Here is a 23758-nt window from a genome sequence, read left to right as displayed (position 1 = left end):
TTGAAGCCATTTCTTAGTGCAGTCTGATTTAGTCCCTGCTTTCAGTATTGGAGTATTCCTCCCTCAGTGCTTTTCCCTCTCTGCCAGACACAGGAGATGTGGGAAGGGAGTGGAACTCTGAGCTCCAGCATTCACAAGGGCTCTGTACACCCAGTGGGAAAATTTACCTGCTCAATCTCTTCTTTGGGGCAGGTGGTGCAAAGAGTGCATCCTGTGCCCAGGGAGCCTTTTCCACTCCAGACATTGCCCAGAGCCCCTGCCAGAACCTGAAGGAGCTCCAGGAGAGCTGGAGAGGGACTGGGGACAAGGGATGGAGGGACAGGACACAGGAAATGGCTTCCCACTGCCAGAGGGCAGGGATGGATGGAATATGGGAAGGAATTTCTGGCTGTGGTGTTTCTGAAAGGTGGGGAGGCCCTGGAATTTCTGAATGTGGGAAGGCCAGGGCACAGGTTGCCCAGAGCAGCTGTGGCTGCCTCTGAATCCCTGGCAGTGTCCAAGGCCAGGCTGGACAGAGCTTGGAGTACTCTGGGACAGTGGAAGGTGTCCCTGCCTGTGGCAGGGAGTGAGACTGGATGAGCTTTAAGGTCCATTCCAGCCCAGCCAGGCTGGGATTCTCTGATTCTATGATTTTTACAGCTCATATCCACAAAACACACTGATGTGCTCAGTACCAGCCATCCACAACCCCTCACTGTCCCCATCACTGGCACAACAGTTCTCCTAGAGATGAAGATTCCTGGAGCAGCTCCACACCCCACTACCAAGGGGGCATCACCACTAGCTCTGCCCTGGAAAGAACCACTTGGCCATTGGCTTGCAGCTGGCAACCAACTCTGCTCCTGAAAGCACACACTGCAATAAGTGGGAAGAAGAGAAATATTTGAGTACAAACCTTCCTGCCTGCAAGCATTTCTGATCCTGGCTTGACCAGCTCAAACTCAGCTCCAGGAGTTTCAGTGCTTGTCTGAAATCTTTTGGGGAGGAAAGATGAGAAAGCACATGGGTTTATCTGACATAGATCTTGCTGTCATGAGAGCTCTGATGCTTTTGTTTTCCAGACAGGAACCATGCTGGCAAGTGCTGGTGAGTGCTGCAGGCTCATGCAGGCTCTCCACACAAATTCCTGGTGCAGGTCTGGTTATATGCTGTGCACAAGGGTCAGTGGAGACAAAAATGAGAGAGAGAAATGGATTCAATAATGAAATCTTGAAGTAAAAATGTGGCTGGCCAGCTGACAGTGACAGAGAACGGCAGGAGCACTTTAGACCCACACAGCTCTTAAATCCAGGTAAGAAACGGGACATCTGTGGCAACAGCAGAATCATCAAAAATAGCAGTTAATCCCAAATTGGGAGCAAGTAAAGCCCACAGCTTGCCAGGGAACAACATGTCAGCAGGATTACGGGCAAACCTTACAGGGCAGCTGTGATTCTGAAGGCCTGAGAAGCCAATTGTGATCAAAGAGCCACGCAGGCACAAGAGGAAACAGCATGGAACCCAGAATACTTCTCCTGAAGGCAGATGGAGGTGAGTGACAGCCCAGCAGATCCTTTCCAAATCACTCCCCAGGTCCCAGGAGCAATGGATGGGGGACTGCTCACGTGACACTGACTGACACGCTGCAAGATTGTCTGTGGGAAAGGAACAAGAGGGGTAATTTTATTGTCATGTCCCGCAGGGGGGTGTAAGGAAAATCACAGCATGAGAAAATGACAGTGTATGTGTCTGAGGTCATTTGCATGCCCAGATAATCTGTGGGAGGAGAGCCAGAGCTGCTGTGCTTGACAGAGGCAACACCACGACAATGGGCCTGGGAATGGGGAGATTTGCAAACCCTGAAACCAGCCTGGTGTTTGCTGCTCTCAGAAACCAAAATGACCTGACTTCATCATTTAGGCTTCCATGATTACACTTCCCTCCCTCATTGTGGGCTGTATGATGGCCTCATCTTGCTGATGGCACAGAGGGACAGTCCCAAGCTCAGAAGTGTGCCCACATCCCAAGGACACACTTAGGGGACACAAAGAGACCATACACAGGCAAAGGAGCACAAACATGAAGGCAGACACTGGGCAGCAGCAGCAGTGCAGCCCAGTAGATTTTAGCAGGGATTCAGAAGAAGGAAAAAAGCCTTTGTCAGTGGTTACAGGTTGCTCCTCTGCTGCAGAGGGAGTAACCTGGGAGAAGCATGCAGTGGCAGATGGGAACTGGCATGGCTGGCAGGAAAACTCAGCGTGTCTGCAGTGGAAAATCCAGCTGATGGTTGGATGGAGCAGGGCCAGGAGGACAGGCTGCCTGCAGGAGGCACAGGCACTTCACAGGGAGTGCGAGGGAGATGGTGACAGGCTGGGTGAGACACACTCACACAACCCTTTAACACTGCACTGCCAGAGGCTCCCAGGAAAATCCCAATGATAAGGTGTGTGGGACTCTGCACAGCACTGATAAGTGTGGCAGAAATCTGATTGCTTCGAAAACCTGGGCATTCCAAAGGGATTTCAGCTGGGTGCACAGGGAGGACGAGTTGGATTTCAGAGATAACCTTTGGGCAGAACCATCCAGCTTTCAGCAGAGCCCAGATATGGGTATTTAGAGAAAGGTCAAGTCAAAGAGAATGGAGGGGGTGAGTGGATGGTGAGAAAGAGACATCAGGAAAAGAGCATGGAAGAGCAAGTATGAGGAGATTTAAAACTCCTGAGCTGAAGGCAGAAGGTTGGTGTCCAGGAAGGGCTGTCAGAAAGCAGAATGTGAATTAATTTGGTCAGTGCAGGAAGGTTTAGAAGGAAAGTGATCACTCTGTGAGTCATCAGCAGGACATTAAATATGCAAAATTTGTAAATAAGGTCACCCCGAGAGGGAACACAGAGCAGGAAGAGAGGAGGGCTGGGCAAATAGCCAAGGATGGAGCAGGTGAAGTAGCTGACAGTACCTGAGGATTGTCAAGCAGGGCAGGCACAGCCCCAGAGCCATCAAGACAGGGAGAGTTGGGCAGAGGGGAATAACAGACCTCCCCCTCCACCAACAGGTAGACTTGTCACCACCAGACCCAAAGAGAAGGCAAACTGTGATGTCAGTGTGCTAGTGGTAGCCATAGATTGGAAAAGACAAGCCCACAGCTGCAGCTGGCAGGGAGTTGTGTGGGAAGCTGAGCCTACCCAGCATTATTCAGCTGCTTCCCAGGTGCTGGAAGAGCCAGAGCTCGTGTCTGTGATTGCAGGGGCAGGAGCAGTGGGATCCTGAAAGGCTCAATTGACCCCAGGTTACAGAGCCAGCTGGGCACAGGCCAGGGCTGAGCTCACCCACTCACCTGGAGCTGGCTGGGAAGCAGAAGGCAGCTGAAGGGAATGCCAGGTTACCTGGTTGCTGGCAATGGCCTCTCATTTGTCAGCGAGGGATGCAGGCAATTTACACAGGGATGTGGGAGTGTTGCAGGTGTTAGGCAGCCACCCTGAGAGCTCAAGACAACAAAGAGATCCTGAAAAAAAGCAGATCCATTTCTAGCTGCAGAGAGGCTCTTAGCAAGTCCAGCAAGCCCCAGGCAGAGCTCGGGGAAGGGGGGCTGGGAACAGACCACAGGGACAATGGTCCAAGGACAAAAGGGCTGCATTAAAAGGCCTATCTGGCAGTTAAGCCAGGTTTAAGCGATTTTGCTGCTGCCTAATCTGAGGCTAATAATGAGTCAGTCTTAAAACCTGGAAATGCCTGGCCAAGTCAGCGGAGAAGAGAGGGTGAGGCACTTAAGCAGTCCAAGCATTATGTTTCTTTCTATCTGCATGTTCAGGACAAAGGCAAACTGCTTTCAGCTTTAAAGTACTAGATCCCTGATGGAAGCAAGATATTATACAGACCTACTGTGGTGCTGTGATGGGCTGAGGAGCCTTAACATCTCTGTCTGGTGCAACTCCCAGAGGCAAAGTTCAGTGAGCTGGTGCCAGGGTGACTGGCAGAGGTTATCCAGAAGCCAGGCTCCATGAAATGCAGTTAGTCAGGACAAAGTGGCCTGGTCTCTGCAGGCTGCCTGCTTTGCTGTTTACCTGACCCAGCAATCCAGAATTTCTTTTACACAGCTTTATTTATAAAAGAATCCAGTCTGCAAAGCACAGCTTAGCCCAAATTTCAACTACCAGACTTCATCAGATCACTCCAGGCTCTGAGACCACTGTCTCCACACAGTAATAGACATTATCCCCAGGCTTTGTGTGTGTTTATGTTACCCTTCCATTTTCCCTTCAGATATGACATGCAATTCCTAGAAAATATGTTATAAACTCTTCTTCTCTGGAGTTCTGCCACCTCTGATTGCACTCATTTGAGCCAAGGATGTAGTTTCAAAGTAAATCAATAAATAAGGCTTAAAAGGGTCCTACAGACAGAGGCTGGGGGCAGCACCACTTCCCCCTCCCCTTATCTCTGCTGTGCTTCAACCTAACCAAGTAAATGGGTGAAATCCAAACAGGAAAACACTTCCCAAAGCTGCCCAGTGTTGCTTTACAGTAGGGGAGCAGGGGCCAGGGTCTGCCTTGCACCTGGAACATCACTTCCAGTGTTCAAAGTCCCAAATGAGCATGAGTGGGTGTCACAGCACAGTCAGGGCTGGTGGGAGGCTCTCCCAGGGATCATTGGCAGGGATACCCCTCACTGCCAGCCTGTACCCACAGGGGGCTGCAGCCAGGGTATTCTGGCTGCTGCAGCTGGTCCTGGAGGCACTCAAGAAAACCTCTCAACCCCAGTGAGAGACTGGAATGGCAAACCTGGAAAGTCTGGATTCAGAAGGGGGCCATGAACCTCCCACTCTTACTGAAGACATTTAAGGCCCCTCAGGCTTCCTTTCACATGGAGAGTAGCACATCCAAGTAGAGCATACCCAGATTTGTGTGGGAATCCCAGGGGAGCACATCTTCACCCCTAATCCTTCTTTACACTGCTTGTGGCTTCTGGTACTTCCCAGCACACCAACAGCCATACAGGCACAGGATCTGATCCTTGGGAGTCTCCCAAGGAGCTCTAACAAGGTTGTACCTCCTCAAGCAGCTCCTCCAAGGCGACCCTAATGGACCCCATGAGCAGAGTATGGACTGCTGGCTGAACACTTCCCTAGGGAAGAGCTGAGAGGTGGATTATTCACCATCAGGAGCTGTCCTGCTCTCCAGGATCAATGCACACATGGGCAAGGGAACTCTTTGTGTCAGAGGTTTCTCTGACACAAAGCCTGCTTGGATGCACTCACAGCAAGATTTACAGAGCAAATTAACTCCACTGGTTGAATTACTTGCATTTTTTTTTTCTTTCAAAATCTCCAAAGGCTGCATAGACACAATGCTGACAACTCAGCCAGAGAGGAGGGCTGCTGTTGCACACAATGAGAATGAAGACCCCCTTACTCTGCCACCAAACAACTGTTGGGTTTTTGCCTGCCTGCATCTTCAGTTAAGATCTCCATTACCTGTGTGCTGATGGTTGTATTGGTGTGTCTGCCTGGGCTTCCTCAGGCCAGCTCAGGACATCTGCTCTGCTGCTTTTGCTCTCTGTAACAGAATGAATCATTCAGGGTAGAAGTGATCTCTTGTTTTGGTTGTCTTCATGGGCTGGTCTCTGTTTAGTGCTCTGTGCTCTGTTTCCAAATCCAGCATTGTGTGTGCAGAATCTGATTAGGGGAGTTTACACCACCAGAATATACATCCAATGTAGCAATTACACACAGCTCTAGAAGAGCCTCCCACACAACACACTGGCACAGTGAAGCTCCTACTAGAGACCTGTGGGACGAGCAGCCCACACGTCTCCTGCACAACCAGATTACTCAGCCCCAGAGTGCTGCTCGAAGCAATGTTTTCTTGGGATTCAGGGAGAGATCCCACAGCCTGCTGCTCTTTTTTGTGGGGCCTATCCTCATTCACAGAGCTATTACTCATTGCCTGTAAGGCTGGATGCCACCAAGGTTCTCTGAGCTACCCCAGCCTGCAAAGAAGGCTCCTGTGAGCTGCACAGGAGTGACACAAGTGCCAGAAGCCATATCCATGACATTGCCCTTCACAGCACCAGGCATCTGAACTGCACACACTGCTGTGGTGCCTCGGTTTCTCTCTGTGCCTCCAGCACAGGCTTCCCTGCCCTTCACCCAGGCAAACCACAAATTCAAAAGGCCAATTCTTCCCTGTGTCCATGCAAAGCAGCCCCTTGTCTCCCTGCAGAGCAAGGGGAACCCTCCCACCCTGCCCAGGACTGCAGAGCCCTGTTATGTTGGAAGTGTTGCCCCAGTGCAACACTTCCAACCCCAAAGGTGCTTTTCCTGCTGGGAACCATCCCCTGCTCTGGGTACCTGCAGCACTGAGGTGCTCAGCCATGGGGTAATTAATGAACACATGTAATCACTTCTATTATCTGCAATTTGAAGGCAACTCTTATCAAGGCAGAGCTGGAGCTGTGCCCGCCCAGGGCACAGCCACATCTGGAGCTCGGGACCTTTGCTCACTCATTCTCCCTGCCTGCTCAGGGAGTCAGGTGGTGCTGTTCCTAGAAGGTGAATAAATTATTACTGCAAATTACTCTGATGAAGTGGCTTTTATTAGAAAGCCAGACACAAAGGGAGTTTGCTGATTGGCTCCCAGTGATGTCATACCCAGCACAGCACTCAAACAGAGAGATACGAATTTTCTCGTCTATATTTTGCATATAATTTTCATTTTCTCCTGGCAATAAAGACACCAGCGAAGCCTTTCACTCGGGGAGGGTGGTGGGGGGTCTGTACTGCTCAAGTGGCTGATGAAAGAGAAGTGGCCTTTGTTCCTCTGTCTTGCAGGGAACCTCAGGCTAACAGTTTGCACCCACAAAGGCACTGTGGTTTATTGCTCTATTACAAACCCATCACTCCATTTTCTTAGGTGGATAGCAGAGCAATTGGCATTTTTTTGGCTTCATTGTATCTAAAATCATTCTGATCACAGAGATTTTGCTATTTACAAGCTGAAGCTTAAAATGCAGATAAAGCAACAGCTTTCTGATCATCACCAGAAGGTGGGTACAGGGCTTTGGGAAAAAACAGGCAGCAAAATTCCAACTAGTTATTTACTTTCCAAGTTTCACATGGTGGTTGTTCCTCCCTGCAAAGCCATTGTGAGTTCTCAGTGAGGTCTGTCAGAGGCAGACTCAGTGACCAGCACACTGTGTGCTCTCACTCCTCTTCCGTAATTGAATGTCCTATCAAACTTAGAGAAACATTCCAGCTTTAATCATTTCTGGATGCAACAGGCTCAAACAGCAGAGCCCTGTGTGGAGAACAGGCATGGAAGTATCCCTTGCCTCACTGAACTGGAATGAACTCCCAAATTCAAGTGAAGGCTGTGGTTTCCTCAGCAGCTCCCTCACGCAAGGCTGCCACAGTTCTGGGCCCCTGTTGTCCCTGCTGATCCTGGACATGGGCAGAGGGGAAGGTTTTCCATACCTTCCTGCCTCCATTATGTACCACCGAGGTGTAAATTTTGCTGGGATGGCCAAGTGTAACATTTCCAGCCCTGGAAACAGGCTACTGCTTGTTCTGTGCAAACACTGGGCTCTCCTCCAACAGAGCTAGCACAAATCCTGAGCTGACCTACAGTGCCTGCCTATTCCCCTTTGATTATGGCTCCAAAGTCATTTGTCCTACAAGGGCAGAGAACAAAACACATCTATCACTTGGAAGATGTCCTGGAAACCCCCAGACAGTTGCACTGATGAAACTGGACACTGAGGGCTACTGGAGAGCTCAAACATAGTTAGATTTGCTGTTCCCAGTCCTGGGGTCACGACATCCTGCAACATCATCAACTCCACTTTATTCCAGGTGGCTCAAAGTTGGAAATCATTCTCTCTTATTGTCTGAAGATTTGCTGAGCTGCCTGCCCTTTGTGGAAAACAGGAGCTGCCCTCAGACTCCTGGATGTTGGATCTGAGGCTTTTGAAATCCTGAGGGTGAAGGTGCAAGGAACAGGCATCCGGGAAGGAGAGAGCCTGACTGTGAATCAGAGTGAAAAGGAATGTGAAGGCTGCAATCCTGGGAGAGGATGCTGGCTGAGACACACGGCCAGCATCAGCAAAAAGGGAATGGGCTCTCAGGTTTAAGACCTGGAACAGATTCAAATCACCCCTTTTAGGTCTGACCTCCTTGCCTATCTGAGGGAGACAGCAGAGAGGGGAGGGAGCCATGAATCTTGGATCCTGTCCTTATGTGGCTTGGCCCTACATCCCTCTTTGCTTTTACCACTCCATGTGTAGAACAGAGGGTTATTAAAAGCACCAGAAGAATCTCAAGTAAAACAATTTTACTGTTTTAAGAGCTTTGTTATAGCATCTCTAGAGCTCTGGCTTGGACCACCACAGACCATTGTCGGGAAGCTCTAAGCAGCCTTTGGATATTGAATTACTGTTCAGAAACGTATCAAATTCCTAAATTGCAAACACTCATTCAGTCCAAAAAAAGAAGCCTCTGTAGAACAGTACACACTCACACAGACAGCAAAACCATCATGCTGGCCTAACTCAGCTTCCCTTCCCCACCCAGAGCAACAGCCTTGCCCCAGTCTCATTCCAGCAGTGTTATTTCCCTGGGAAGCAGCAGGGCTCTAGAGAACACAGTACCACCTACTCATCACTCACCTCCAAACAAGAGCCCTTCTATTGCTTGGCTTTTAATGAAATTGGGGCTTGATATCTCAGTCAGCCCCTCCCTTCCACTTGAGGACAGCATTAGCATCAGTCTGGATTATAATATCCAGTAAGATGTTCTGGGGTGATATGAATCAAAGCCCTGAAAGTGGGATTGTGTTTAATTAATTGTGGCTGACAGATGAAGGTATTGATCGTAGATTGAGAGGTTCAGGACTGGCCCAGGGGATAATTATTGCAGGGCACACTGTGTTATGGTGGTATTTTTTTAATTTCTGGCAATGTAGGAGGGAAGCAGGGGGGAAATAAGTGAATAATTGCAGCTAATTAGGAGTTGTGTGTGCATCCCAAATTAATTTGTTTGAATAATCAACCACCAACAGCAGTCTGATCCAAAAGGAAAAGGAAACAACTGCTCAGAAAGATCTCAATTCCTCACATAAATTGTGCAGTCCTACGTCTGGGATAAATGTTTTATGGAATTAAGGCCCTAAATACAGAAGGGGAATCGGGCAAGATTATTGAGTGAAAACACTTGCTTTTGCCTAAGATCTACAATAAATCAAAGGGGGTGGGTGAGGCTGTGGGATGGCAGGGTGTGGGTCAGCAGATGATGCTCTTGCCGTGGCCCCCACCATGTGCAACAGCCCCCGCCCCCCCCCCCCCGCTGGACTGCCGGCCGCCACTCCCTTCCCAGGTGGGACACGGGAGGTGCGGGATGGTGACGGGGGGGATCAGACACACAACTGCTGTCGCCGCGGGGCTCATGAGAGGTGTCTCGGGCTAGGAGAGGGCAGATGGAGGCGAGGCTGCGGCAGCAATCTGTGTCCCGGTGCCCGGCCCCTCGCTCTGGTCCGCGGGATCCCCGTAATCCCCCCCGGCAGCCCTGCTGCTACAAACACTCTCATCACCAACACAGCGGGGGCAGCTCAGCACAGACAGCGAATGATCTAGCGGGGGGTTAATAAAAGGACTGGCGCAGAACAAAAAGCCTGTCAGCCGCCGCAAGATGGGCTCTCCTCCCCTTGTGCCCCCCAGGAAATTAAAAACCGGAGCCTGTGGTGCGCAGTGTTCTCTGCGGGACGGGACGGGGCACTGCGATGTGGAAGGGTAGGCTGGGAAGGAAGAAGTAGGGAGTTAAATGTTTCTCCCAGCTGTTGTTTCTGACGCGATCTATCGAGCGCTGTTACTCTAAAGGACCGGACTACCTGGTCTTTCCAAACCTGAAGAGACCAAGGCACATTTCTATGTGCTGCTGCCAGCAGCTCCTCCTGGAGAGAGTCCACTACATCCCGCCAGGCTGCTCTGCCTGACACCACCGAAGTCCATGTTTCCATGGAAATGGGAAGAGAACGGATGCCTGTGACACGACACACCTTTTCTGATGTAGATTTGGACCACTTCTAACATCCCTTTCTAGCGACAACCTTCAGGACTGGATATTTTGCAAGCACAACCAAAACAGAACAAGAAGGGGGGTAAGATATCTGATGGTATGAATCAAACCTCACCATCCTTTCTGGTGTGCAGCAGCTGAACTCGAAAGTACATTAATCCATTAAAACACACTTCTAGGCAGAGAGACCCTTGCGCTAAATACAATACAGTTCACAAGCGCATAGTGAGGATCTGCCCCTCCCCTCTCTGGGTTGGGTAAAGTTTCCAGCAGCATTTCCCTGCCGAGGGCTGCGATCGCAGTGCTCGGAGGTTCCCGGCGGTTCCCGGTGCCCAGCCCGGGCTGCGCAGCGCGGACCCGCAGCGCCCTCTCCCGCGGTACCGGGGCACCCCCGGCAATCCAGGGCTGTCCTGCCCGGTACACGGGCGGTCAGCACCGCCCACCCAGGGCCAGCCCCGGCACCACCCCCAAACCAGCAGCGATTTCTGTGCGCCTTGAGGGATTCTGGTGAGCAGAGAGAGGCCGAAGTCTTTGCCTACCTGCAGCTTGCCAGCAACACTGGGTTCTTTAGGTAAAAGTGAGGAGGCTCACAGAGGCTTCGCTGAGGGCATGTCAGTTTGGCATCTGCCAGAAGAGTGTGGAATAAAGCCATTATCCCTCCCTTGGACACAGTGCTCAGCACGCGAGCTCTGGCTGCACCTCGGGGTGTCAAGCAGCCAACCCATCACCGGTCTGTTCTCAGACAGAGGTTTTGTACAGCCTCTCTAAGCAGCTGCTCCTGTCCCACACTGCCCTGGGCACTGTGCTCTGGGCATCTCCGTGCCCACACTGCAGACCAGCCTGCCCTGGACCTCATTCCAGACCCATTAGCACAGCACATTAGGAGGAGAAACACGAGATATTTGCAAAGCCAAAGGCAAAGCAATGACAAATTTTGTCTCTGTAGGGAGTTAGCTTGGGATTATTATCATTTTAAAGGGCAAGTTACTGCTCCTAGAGCTGGGAGCCAAGGATTTGAATAAAGGAGCTTCATGAATACAGATACATTGCAAATACAGAATAAATAAAGCTGATCCACAGCTGCCATTTTACTTTCCAAGTGGGTGACAATGAGATGTCCCATCCCCAGGAGATCCAGAAAGGGCTTCAGCCCCTTCATTAGACACAGAGATGAGGCTGAGATGCCAGGCCTGGCCGAGTGCTTCCAGCCTGCCAGGAGAGCAATGTGCTGGAGAAATCAGCCTTCCCCACTGCTCCCAGAAAGCAAAGGCCTCCTGGCTACCATGAAAACACTTGAAAACTGGAAACACTCCTGCCCTTCCTCAGTGCAAGGGACTCCAGGAGGCACCAGTGTCAGAGCCAGACCCAGCTACACCCACAGCACCACACTGCACCTCCTGGAATAAAGTCAGCAGAATAAATGATAAATGAAATAAAATGGGATTTCAATTGACCAGAACCTTTCACTCAGTCCAAAAGCAAATGAGAAGCCCAGGGCTCCCTCTGAGCAAGAAGCAGCAGCACTGTGACACATCCCAGCCTTGCCCTTCCCAGTGTGGGCACTCACAGCATCTGGCCAGATGTGCCCTCAGGCCCTTCCCTGGCTCATACACCAGCACCTGCTGCTGGGAAATGAATTTTTGCAATATTCCTTCCTGCCATATCCATCTCAGACAGTAGAAATAAACATCATGTCTCTCACACCATGTTACATGTCCTGACAGATCTGCCTAGCCAAGACATCCCTTGCAACACCAGCCTTGATTTTTCCCTGATCTCAGTGGATTTGGCACCAAAGGGATTTTCTCCAGGCTTGGGAAGTTGTTACTTCTTTTGGTGCCATTGGGAAAACTGTTTGTGCTGTGTGGGAGATCAGATGGGGTGAGTGCAAGCAGCCCTGTAGTGACAGGAGGGTGGTTTAAGTGGGGTTGTAACAGGGCTGGGACTATGCTCCATGGCAGGCAGCAGGTCTGTGTTCCTCCTCCTGCTGCTGAGCACATCCTTGCACATATCCTTGTCCCCCAAGTCTCATTTGTCCTACACCTGCAGTGAGTGTATTTTTGGTCTCAGGGAAACATACAAGCAAGAATTTACCTGCTTAACAGATTCTGTGGGTCCCACCTGTCCACACTGGCAGGACCTCTTAGTGGTAGTTCCGTGTGGTCTTCTGTGTGCTGGTAACAGAGGATTTGGTTTCTCTTAGCACTTCTCTGCTTTGTTTTGGGTCTTCCACCACAGTTGGCTGTGGTAACATTGAGAGCACCAGCTTCAGGGTGTGCAGGCACCAAAGTGAGGAAATTCCCCTTTTGGTGCTCTAGGTAAGGAACAGATCAAATCCAAAGCAGACATGGACAAGGTCCCCATGCCCTTGACTCCATCACTGAACATAAACACTCACCGTGGGATCAAACATTGTGCCAGGGTGTCACGTCCACCTCTGGCAGCCCCAAAGGCTCCCTGCTGTTCACTCTGCACTCTATTTGTGCTCAGCCCAGCTGCTGGACTGGCACCACCATGGCATTAACTTCAGGAGGGTGACAGTGACACTGTCCTGACAGAGCTCTCCTGAGGGCTGAAGCCCTGCCAGTGCTCAACACCTCCTCACTCACTCTGCCCTGGGCAGGCTCCAAACCCACCTCTCCCACTGCACTGCCCACAGCTCCTCCCAAGCTCACACCACCTGTTACTCCAGCAAAGAAATGAATCCCAGTAATGTGAGGACACTTGCAGAGCCTCAGCTTTGCAGGGACTGGAGTTGGTAGTTTATGCCTCCAGGGTGACATTGCAGATGAAAATCAAAATGCCAGAACCGACTAAAGGAATTTTAAAAAGCACTTTCTGCTTTTAGGCAGCTGAGGGATGAACAGATCTAGATTCACTGGGCTTAGGTCAGTCTTGTCTGAGATACACAGGTCCTTCTCCTTGCTTTGTCCTTCCAACTTCTTCCCCTTCCCAGAAACACCCAGCTGAGTCTCCCACTGTGCAACTCCCAGGTCAGTCTTTAGAGGGGCTGCAGTAGCTTATTTGTTTAAATCTCTGCAGGCACTCAGACTTCTCAGGAGCCCTCAATCTTGACAGAGTAGCAAGTATTCACAACTGTAAATGTGTCTTGCACAGTTTGTTCTCACATTGCTGCTAACTCCACCCAAAGTCTGGCTGATGCCCTCTTTTTCTGCATTTTCTTTTACAAGGAACAAAAATCTCATTTTGCCATTACCTTGTGGTATTTATGATGTGTAAGGTTGCTGAGGGTCCCAACTCTGTACCCTAGTGTCCTTTTCTCCTCCCAAAGACACAAGCTGCAGCATGTCCCTTCAGCAAAATGTGCCAAAGGCATTTGGGGGGCACTCACAGTGGCATTTTACTGCTCCTTGGGGATTTGATCTCTTCCTTCTTAAAAGTCCTTCTGTCCTTGAAATACAGCTTGAACCTTTCACATGAGACCACAATATACTAAACATTCCTGTGCTATTTAGAGACATCTTTGCTCTGTTGATAGCAGTGACATGCCCAGAAAAGCCACTGCTCTGCTGGCACTCCATTTACTGGCAACAGGTGACATGGTCAACTCTATCACTGATGGATAAGACCTGCTGTGGGTGTGTGGATTTAAATGTCTCCCTAACAGTTCTCTTTGGTAGGGTCAACTCAAGGCTTGCAAGTATTTGGAAGGAAGCTGGAGTTTTTACATCCCAACAGCACCTGACCTGGCAGCACACACCTTTCCTGGGCCGAGGCCAAACCTCAGGAATTCAGCAGGTATCTGCTGTGTGCTATTACAAACTAGGATTTCATCCGAGCTTTACTCCCCCAGCTCTTGTTAGCAGACTGATGGCTTTGTGATTATGATTTTCCTCAGCTTCTGTCTTGAGGTGTTTCTGTGCCTGAGACTGTCACTGGGCACTGTACCGACTCCCACATCTCCCTGATTGCTGTGGTAATGAGAGACTGAATAACCCACATGAAAAATGCTTTCCTTGGGTTGAAGCATGGTGTCACTCCCCCCATTTCACAATAAGGGCAGAAGAAAACTCCCTGAGACCTGCTAGCCGAGGAAACAAACCTAAATCCCTGCTTAGGGGGATTCAAGCTCAGCTCCTGCTCAGGCATCTGCTGAATGGGCCCTGCAGCACCAACCAGCCCTGCCTGGAGCAGGGCACAACCTTGTCCTACCTCCCTTACCTTCTACCCATGTGCAGCACAGGGCTCACAACTGTTACTCTCTGGCTTGCCAAGCAAAAATTACTATTTCAGTCAGAACATTGGAGGCTGATGGAAATCTGACAGTCCATGGCTAAGCTGCCAGCTGGGAAGTGGGTGGAAATGAATCTTTTGTCAAATAGTTAAACTGCCTTTTCTCCAGATTAATTAATTCACAAAAATGTATCCCTTCCTGGGTTTCACAGCTGAAAACAAAGGCAGTCTCACCTCCCCTGCACTATCTGTCAGTCGTACCACAAAGTGTGGAGGCACTCACTCCATTGTTCCTTGTGTGATCAAATCCTGGGGAAAAAAGAAAATCCTGCACTGCTTCCAATTCACCTGAGGTTCTGAGCTGCCCCACATCAATTTTTCTACAGTTATACACAAACAGAAGGTTCTGCCTTGAACAGATCCACAGGGCCCTGACCCCAGGCAGAAGCCCCAGCACAGACTCAAAGCATTCAAGGCACTGCCCAGTTCTATTTTCAACCCAACTTTCCCTCAGTTTGTATTAAATGCCAGGTGTCTGTTCCATATCTCCACGGCAGCAGCAACCCTCAGATCACATTTGGTTTCCCATGGACCAGATCCAAGGAGTGATGGACGGCTGGACAGGTGCCCAGCTGAAAGCTCAAGAGCCCAGCAGTGAGAAGCATCTCAGCACCTGTGTCTTGACAGAGACAGGAGCAGGCTGAAAATCCAGCTGTCCACAGGCTCCTGCTCCTCATCTACTAGCACAGCTCCTTGGATAATCTCAAAGCCTACTCATCAGGTGCTCAGGGCATATCTGTGCCCTTTCCCAGCTCCACGTCCTGTGCAGCTGCCCAGACCTGTCTTTCTCACCTTCAACTGCCAGCTAAGTGCTAAATCTGTAGCAGAATCCAAAGATTATCAGTTCTTTTCCTGTAAGGAAGCTTTGTTTGGGAAAGGCTTCCTCAGACACCTCCATATTTGGCACCTTAGCACTCCACTTGGAGTGAAAACCAAGCTCAGTAACACCTCTCCCCTCTCAGAGTAGGCCACAAGACAGTCACAGCCTGTGCAGACTCCCACAGGCCACTGTCCCACCTCTGGAACAGTGAGATACCTGGGAAAGACAAAGCCATCCCTCCCTGCTCACCCCCTAGATACAGAGGACTTCACAGTTCTCTGGAGTTGAAGGGTTCCTTTTCAGAAAACTCTTCCTTGTACTGAAGCTGGTCCAGATCAACAGATTGTTCTTTCCTGGTTATTTTTGTACTGTATAGTTTTTGAGGTTAATGAACAGCCAAAACTGTCCATGTAAGCCTGAGTTTGGCTGAGGAGAATGTTCTGTCAGCAGCTGATTCCTCAGGAGGAAGTCACTGAAAAGTCTGTTGTTTCCTTTGGAGATGAATGACCTCCTCCAGACAGCAGATGGAGTAGTCACTTGCTGCTGAGGTCTTCTACAGCAGGATGTTTCAGCTAGAGGAAAAGGGGGAGGAATAAAGTAACATTCTGTCTTGGCCACTTCTGAGAAGGGAAATGTTACAACAGTCATTTCTGAAATCCAGAGAGCAGCAGAAGTAGAGAAGCATCAGCTTGTTTTCTTCTGTACTTTTGTGAGGATGAAGGAGGAAGAGTCTTTCTCAGTATGTCCACCATGGAGAGGCTTTCAGTGCCTTCTCTCTTCTCTCTAGCCCCTTGTCCCCATCAGTGCCCAAAAGCCATTTCTACTTGAGATGTGCTTTGCTCTGAGGCAGGGAGATGAACCATCCCCCTCACCCCAAACAGCCTGAGGATGCTGCAGAGAAGCACTCAGTCCTGCAGCACTAACAAAGCACAGGCTGAGCTCACAGAATGGAGACAGAAAATCACATGCAGACTTGCAAAAGGCAGTCTCTGGAGCCTGAGCTGATTGATCACCCAGCAACTTTCCTGGGAACCTACCTGAGTTTCCCTTTGATCTCTTTTGGTTAGTACTTCTCCTTGTCATGCGTGATGCCCAGCCTAGAGGCAAGACATCCTCACAAGACTTATAAGTGCCAGAGAACTACAAAGGAAAAAGGAATTTCATGCTCACAAAGCCTCAGCAATATCTATACACACACATAAGAAAAAACAGACTTCAAATACTTATAAAAGGACTTATTGTGTTCTGGATTTCTGTGGTTTTCCAGTGTCTTACAGCTTTATTTCAGAGCCATAAGATGCTTTCTTTGAAACCTTTTCAAGCCTTTCCCCACACAACCAGCTTTAGCACCCCTTTGCTCCTCCACCCCCTCTTTATTTTATAAAAGATTTTCTGGGTGTGCATCACTTTTCTTAACCATGTTTCTATTTCTCTTTGTTGTCTCTTTATGGAAGAGGTTAGAGACTTCTTTTACCTACTTAAACAATGTGGTTCCATGTGCAGCCACAATCACTACCTTTAGTCTCATTTAACAGCAAGCACTCCATGCCCTCTGCTTCCTGTATTCACACAGAAGGAAAATACCAGGGACACCTTTGTCACAGCAAATCTCACGGCCCAAACCTCTGTGGACAGATCTACAGCTGACAGCTTTGCCAGGCACTGCTATTTATGAGCTGTGTCTGTTAACACACAACCCAGGGGGGTGTGTGAGCAGTTTACAGTATGAACTATGAAATATACAAATAGGTTTGGCAGTCTCAATAGTGACATTCTCAAACAACTGCCTCTCAGAAGACCAATACACACATTCACTGCAAAGTCTGACTCAGGGCTTCAGCTGGCATGTTAAAATATGCCCAGCTTACACTATTGCATAAGGCACATCCTATCCAGATCAGCCACCCCCAAGAGAGCAGGACTGTGCACCTGACTGCACATTCTGCAGTTCCTGGAGCTGTAGCACAGCCTGGAAGATGCTAAGGAAGAGACAGGGATCAGGAGGGTGGAGCAGAGGTGGCGCCAGTGCTGCTCTGTGGGAAATGACATGATCCCCAAGTATGAGCAGCTGATGTCACCTCAGGCTGTCCCAACCCTGAGTGATTCTCCCACAGGGCTGTGGGTGACTGGAGTGGCAAAATGGCAGCTGAGCCAGTGGGAGAGAACCAGTCCCCATGGACACACACCCCTGTGCCCACAGCCCAGATGATGTGTTTCTTTTCAAGTCGGGTCTTACGAGTTCCCAGAGAAACCCATCACAGCTGAGATAGCTCAGCTACCACTAACAGCATAAAATTAGCAGGATGGCTTCTGAGGTAGTGTTGGAAACAGAAAAAGGTTTAATAAAAGGCAAAATACAAAGCTGTTACAGAGAAAAACCAAGCCACGGGCAAGAGGCTCTTGCTCCTGCTAAAACACCCCATAAAAGCAATTATTTCCTTTGTTCTCTTGCTTTTCTAGTGAATTACCTAGGCCAGACCTGTTGGTCTCTGTCCAACTGGACAGCCCCAGGTGTGAGGTGAAGTCCCAAAAGTCCTATGAGGTGTCTTTTGTAGCAAAGTGGGAGAGAAACTTCTGGGCTTTTTGCCTTTTAAGCAGACAAAGAATAATTTAGTCACTCCGTCAACAGGGGGCACCAAGACTGTCTATTCCAGACATGCATAGGGGACACACCAAGTGAGGAACAGAAACAGGTTACGTTCACACTGAGAGCTCAAGTGCATATTTGCTGGTAAAACTGTGGCCCTCTCTTTTCCCTCTCCCTGCTCATGGAAACCTGAGGCAATCCCGTCCCTTGCAAAGTGCCCTTAGAAGCCCCCACACACAGCTCTGCAAGCCTAAAGTCCCTACAGCACTGCAAACACTTGGCTTCTCTGTTCTCACCTTTCCAGGCCTGCCTAAATCCTTCTTCCATAATCATCTGCTACAGCAAGGGCTTCAACCACAGCCTTAAAGGCTATAAATCAAAGGCTTCTCAAGGATCCAGCTTTTGGGAGTTTTCTACAACAGTAACAGAAATAAAGGTTGCCCTTTTAGCATGTAATTTTGCTTGTGGGGTTGTACTACACCAGTTTGTGGTACATGATGAGGTTTTAGCAATGCCTTTTGTATCACAGGAATTAGGTCAGGTTCAGTAGGCACCAAACATTTCAAGGCAAATTCACTCCCAACAACACTGGCACTGCTGTTAGTGCTGAAATGATGTGAATATAAATTATAACAACCATAATACAGAATCCAAAGTATTTACAATGAGCTACAACCCACAGAACACTCACCAATAGGCATGCAAATTGGATAGATGTAGGGTACTGCAGAATAATTTGAGTTTGGATTTCAGAGTTCCTTCCCAGAGATAAGACTGAGCATCTGTCATCCATCTTCTACCTTGCCAAGTTAAGAATACGTGAAAACACTTCAAGCATTGCCCTGCTCACATATACCCATGCTTTCTTCTGAACAACACACCTCTTATGGCAGCATGTATCACAGTTGAGATGGCCACAATACACAAAGCATCATCAAACAATTTCAGGAAGCTTCAACCCATACAGAGTAACACCATACCACTCTAGAAGGCTTCAGGCATCTGCCCATACAGAGTAACATCATGTCACTTCAGGAGGCTGCAAGCATCTGCCCTACTTGTTCTTTAGGCCAACCTTTTACACCCCTTGTATTTATGCATTGCGCCTGTGTGCCCTCTGCTCCCTTTGGTGGTTGGTCAGTGCCCCTGGGCACTCCATGGGCTCACCTGCTGCCCACAGCTGGAGCCCATTGGGGATGAGGTTGGGCCACAGCCCCACTCCCAATCACCACACACTGTGTGCCTACAGCCTCCAACACATCTAATCACTCTCATGTTTACAGGGCCACACCTGACAGATAAACTCAGGTTTCGCTGCAGAGCTCAGCTCCTGACAGTGTTGTAGCTGGAGTCACACAGGAGCAAGACTGGAAATACAGGCAAAACACCTTCCTACCAAAGTTTCTCACTTCCTAAGGATGAGTTCCTAACCTGTCTTCTTCCCACAAATTTTAGTTCCATCTTCATTGATCTGAACCATTTGCTCCAGACACAAGCAGCTCAGCAGTCACTGCCACCACCTCTGATTGCTTGGGGTGTTCACCAGCACAGGAGGTGGCTCACGCCTGCTCCAGTTCCTGTGGATTTTCTGGAAGCCAGGCTGGTCACCACAGGGTGTGAGCAACCAGCACTGCAAAATCCAGCAATTTGGCTCCAACTGAAAGAAATGCATAAATTTGGACATGGATGATGCCAGCTCTAGCCTGGTGTCTCAGGCGAAATGGAAACAGTTCTGCCTCTCACTGCTGAGCTGTCAAAAACTGGGAGGTAGCAAGGTCTCCAAGGAAGGAAGATTCATAACCTGGGACAGAGGGAGAGAGACTCTCTGTGCAGAAATACTTTTGCACAGCAAATCTCTCCAGTGTAGTTCAGATTCTGCAGAACATCCACACAAGTGGCATCTGGCAGCTTCAGACTCTTCCCAGCTCTCATTCTGGGAACAGAGTTGCCAGAGAAGCTGATACTAATTATTTAAAACTGGGACTAGCTTATTTCCCATGCCATTCTACTTCTGAAGCGCTGCTCTACTGAGGAGAGGTTTGCAAGTGCCAAGACATGAAAGAGGGTTTGTTATTAACACATCACTATATAATCAGGGGCCTAGCAGGGGGCTGGGCATGCACATGAGTCTTCCTCTGTCGCTGTTAGTGTGGATGGAAGTCCCCAGGTATCCCATTAGGTGACAAGTGAGAATGAGTACTCCAGCCAAAACGAAACAATTTGGCACAATTTAGTAGAGAGATGGCATTTTCTGCTCATAAAGAGCCCAGAATTGGAACAGCACGAGATGTTTCTGATTGAGATGGAGCTGTGCTGGCCAAGCTGAGTGGGTGTCTCACAAAGCAGAGCAGCAGTGGGTGCTGAAGTCCAGGACTGAGATCTGCTGGCAGAGCTCAGATGGGGAATGTTGCCCAGTTTCTGAGAACAACACTGAGTGTGTATTTTAATTAGAGCTCCTCTGCTCATCTGCACGGCTCAGCAGAAACTTTGTGAATTTTCCAGGCCTTTTTTAGCATCTATCCAAAAAGCCTACCTTCAATTCTTTTCTTGTCCTCCCTCAGTGAAGCCACACCAGTAGCAAACACCCACCCCATGTGTTCTGCTGCTGGCTGCCATGGAATGTCACAGGTAGGCACTGATTCCATGTACATGGAGTGCTGTGTGTCTGGAAAGAATGCCCAGCTCAGATTAAATGAGGCCTGCGAGCAGAGGCAGTCTGATAGCAAGGTATGATGACACACAGATGAGTGAGCTGGACACACAAAACCTGAGTGACTGACTCCAGGGTGCTGGGGAAGGCAGGGATAAGGGACAGTACGCTGGGAGTGTTGGACAGGACAGGGACTAAGAGGGCTGCAAGGACCTGCCATCCAAATTGTGCCCTGGGTCCTGTCCAGGGTTCATTGGCTGCAGCTAGAGATTCCATCCCAGGCACTGCAGACACACATGACCCATCTTAACAACAATAAAGGAATTCATACTTTGGGAAGGCTCCTCCTCTCCCTGCGTTGTGCACTGGCCTGGAGTTTAACTGGCCAAAGCAGCTGAAAGGGAATGAGCTCATTTGAATATGGAAACTCAACTCAGTAAGGAGTAAAGACAATTGCTTCAAGTTTGTGGGTTCAGAGAAAGAAAACCAGGTTTCCAGATGTCCTTTGGGAACGAACTAGAAGCTTTGGCTTTCACCCCTCCCTGCTGTTTCCTCCCCGTGCCCACCCTCATTCCCTTCCCTCCTGCCTCCTGCCTAATGAGGGTCTGGCAAACTCTCATTTCTCCAAACCAAGCCCAGGGTCTGAAAAGCAAATTCAGTGAGGTCAAAAGCTCACACAGACAGGTCTGTCAGTTCTGAGTGGCCTGAGAACAGGTGCAACTGTCCATAGGTAATCTTCAAACAAGCAAGAATCACACCCTTTGTCAGCTTCCCGCAGAAAAAGGGGGGTTTTCCACCTTTTCTCTTTTTCCACCACCTTTTCTCTTTTTTTTCTCCTAAAGGGAAAAAGTTCCATTTCCAATAACTGAACACTGATTAAAACCACTGTCCTTCTACCACCCCCCCAGGTCGCAAGAAGCTTACACCAAAAAGCTGTCAAGAAAAAGATTTCTTGTACAAGGACTTCATAACACCAGAGAAAAGAAATGAAGGAAAATTGTTGACATTAAATTTTAACTCTTTTCATTCTAAAAAACCTTTTAAATCTTATCCTTCTCTTCCCATGCTTTTAATAATAGTATCCCAGTGAAAATTCATTGAGATCAGTTTCAATTCTTTGAAATGACACACAGCAGTGACCTAGAGGTAATCAGCTTGCTATTTCCATAATTAAACAGGTATTTAATTAATACTTTTTATTCAGTCTGAGTTAGCTCATATGAGTCCAACAGCCCTGTGTCCCTCTCTGTTACCTCTAACTGGAATTTATGGGGTGGCTCAAGGGCAGGCAATAAGAAGCTGGACTTCAGTTCTCAGCCAACAGTTTCACCTCTAATTTTGCTGTTTGAGGCAAATCAAGATCTCCATTGGCTTAAAAAATAAACGTTGACCAAGAAATGGGTGTTTAGCTCTTTGACTGAACAGGTTCTCTGAGAGAACTTGTCTTTTTATAAACCTCTTATTTTTGTTGGCAGATTGTAAAATGAATCATACAATTACCTTTGCAGCTTTATTCAAGTGCACTGCCAGAACTGTCCATGGAGGCTAGCACCAGCAGTTTACAAAGATCAAACTGAGGTGGTTCCTCCTCAGCAGCGCCCACTGTGTTGATGTGGAAACTGCATCTGCAATAAAAAAACCCCAAACTTTACTCTACAGCAGCACCAGGTGACAAACTAATCACCCAATTGTGAATGGTGCCTTAATTCCCCAAACTATTGCTGTGTCAGATTGCTGCTCACAGCCACACCCTGACATGGGACTAATAATGGGGTCCCTGAGCAGTGACAACGCCTGGGTTGAGGCTGCCCCACAGGCACATCTAATTATGATGTTCTGTGACAAGGCTATAAATAGCCCTGGTCCCACAGGTGAAACACTCATTGCAGCAGGGTTTTTGGGCAGGTATGTACTCTGTTGTTTCTGCCTGCCTGGGCTGGAGGGCTGTTTGTAACCATGAGAGCCTCACAGGCCTCTCCCCCAGGGAGTGTGAAACCAGTGAGATTTCATAAACACACACAGCTCAAACAACAACCAGAAAAGCCCTGAAGGGGAATTGATTAAATCTGTTCAAATGAAAAAGCTATTGACAAAACCCAAAGACCACCTGAGCAAAGGGAAAGGGGGGGTTACACCTTAACCAAGCAACTCTGGTGGCTGAACAGGGTCTGAGAGGAGAAGATGATCACTGTGAAGGGCTGCTATGGCAGGAAGCTATTTGAGGATACAGAACTGGATGAAGGATCTGTTGAAGAGTAGGGAAGGCAGAAAGGCCTCTAGTTTGTCTTCACAATTCTGTTCTTTAAGATCATTACATTTCCCTGTAGGCTCACAATCCCAGTCATGCCCCTGGTCACCATTAGCTGTCAGGTGAGGAGGTTCTCACTCTCTCCTTCACCAGCGATTCCAGCCTCCTCCATCCACCTGGCCTGCCCATCTTTGCACCCTCAAAGGTCTGAGGAATAATTTCAGAGAAAGAGAATACCTAAATAAATGAGGAAATCCTTTATGGCAATGCCTAGGAAGAAAGGGAACCTGATGGGCAGCCAACAAGCCAGGAGGGCCAGACATGAATCCATGACATGGCTGCTGGCTAAATACCATCCTAAAAAGAAAGAAAAATCAGCAAAAAAGCTTTGCATTAATCTATCTCCTTTGTCAGAGTCTGAGGAGATGACAATCACAACATAGAACTGAATAAGGAAATTATCGACTGCCTCAGCCAACGCGCTGTGGCACACAGTTGTCAAACTCTTGCAAATTTTGTCAGAAGTCTCTGAGTGAACGTTCCTGCGATTTCTAAAGAAGCTCAGAAAAACTCCCTTTCATTAGAAAGGGAAACCTCCCTTCTTGCCCACTAGAGCATGTCTGTGAGGGATGCACCAGGCAGCAAAGGGCGTTCCCAGGCCTGCTCCCAGCTCGGTGCCCTCAGGGCTGTGGGCAGGTCTAGTGAGGCCACCGCACCCTGGGGAAGGCATGGAAGAGGGCGAGACCAGGAATTTTTCCACAAAAAAGTGTATTAGAGTTGGTTATTAGCTTCAGACAGTGACTGGGTTGATGGATGCGAGCCTTTAGAGAAACTTTGGTGTGAGGCAGAGCAGAGGAGTTGTGGGACTGCAGACACTGCGCTGTTGGGGCAGAGTGAAAATACAACACAGACCCACAAAGGTGTTGGGGAACAAAGAAATAACGGCACCGTGAGGAGGAACCCCGAGGAGGGGATGGCGCAGCAGTACCGCGTACATAGGAGGGTGCAGGCATCAGCTCAGCGCTACTGAAGGCCCCAGCACCGGGGCAGTGCTCACCGCGGGCTCCTCATCCCGGCTGCCTGGGGGCCCGGTTGCCTCGGCTCGGCCCGGCCCGTTCGCAGAGGCCTCGGCCCGGCTGTGCCGTGAGGGAGCCTCTGTA

The sequence above is a fragment of the Serinus canaria genome, chromosome 10, assembly GCF_022539315.1.
Source record: "Serinus canaria isolate serCan28SL12 chromosome 10, serCan2020, whole genome shotgun sequence".
Classification (NCBI taxonomy): domain Eukaryota; kingdom Metazoa; phylum Chordata; class Aves; order Passeriformes; family Fringillidae; genus Serinus; species Serinus canaria.
This window is presented reverse-complemented; position numbering follows the sequence as displayed.